At 40.4% G+C, this 619-nt stretch overlaps 1 non-coding gene across 1 annotated transcript; it reads left to right on the top strand.

Moving 5' to 3' along the window:
- The first annotated feature begins 301 nt into the window (after nt 1–301).
- On the top strand, nt 302–408 carry LOC141715282 (small nucleolar RNA R71). Its single transcript, XR_012572049.1, has one exon. It is a non-coding gene; the product is annotated as a small nucleolar RNA R71 (small nucleolar RNA).
- The last annotated feature ends 211 nt before the right edge of the window (nt 409–619 follow it).

Below are 619 nucleotides of genomic sequence, written 5' to 3' on the forward strand. Positions count from 1 at the left end.
CTCACATACACTAGTGATCTGATTAACTCCATAATTAGCCAAAGAATCCACCTTCATCATAAAAGCCTTAAGCTGAGCAGCTATAGCAGTAGCTGTATCTAACTCCAGAATTCCTGCTACCTTGCCCTAAGATAGTCTCTGAGTAGGATTCTGGTATTCATTAGCACCCATCAGTTCAATCAATTCATAAGCTTCATCGTAGGTTTTAGCTACCAAGGCTCCTCCTGATGCTGTATCAAGCATGGGTCTAGAAGTAGCACCCAAACCATTATAGAAACAGTTAATGATCATCCAGTCAGGCATCCCATGGAGAGGATACTTTCTAAGAATCTCCTTGTAGCGATCCCAAGCTTCACATAAAGATTCTCCAGATTGCTGAGCGAATTGAGTAAGTGTGTTTCTGATTACAACAGTCTTCACCATAGGAAAGAATTTAATTAAGAACTTTTGAGCAAGATCCTCCCATTTGGTGATAGACCCTGGTGGTAGAGAATGTAACCAACATTTTGCTTTATCCAGCAGAGAGAATGGGAAAAGCCTCAACTTAATAGCATCTTCAGAAACTCCATTGAACTTGAAAGTGTCACAGATCTCGATAAAATCTCTGATGTGCATGTTG

Source organism: Apium graveolens, chromosome 3 (assembly GCF_009905375.1).
Source record: "Apium graveolens cultivar Ventura chromosome 3, ASM990537v1, whole genome shotgun sequence".
Lineage (NCBI taxonomy): Eukaryota > Viridiplantae > Streptophyta > Magnoliopsida > Apiales > Apiaceae > Apium > Apium graveolens.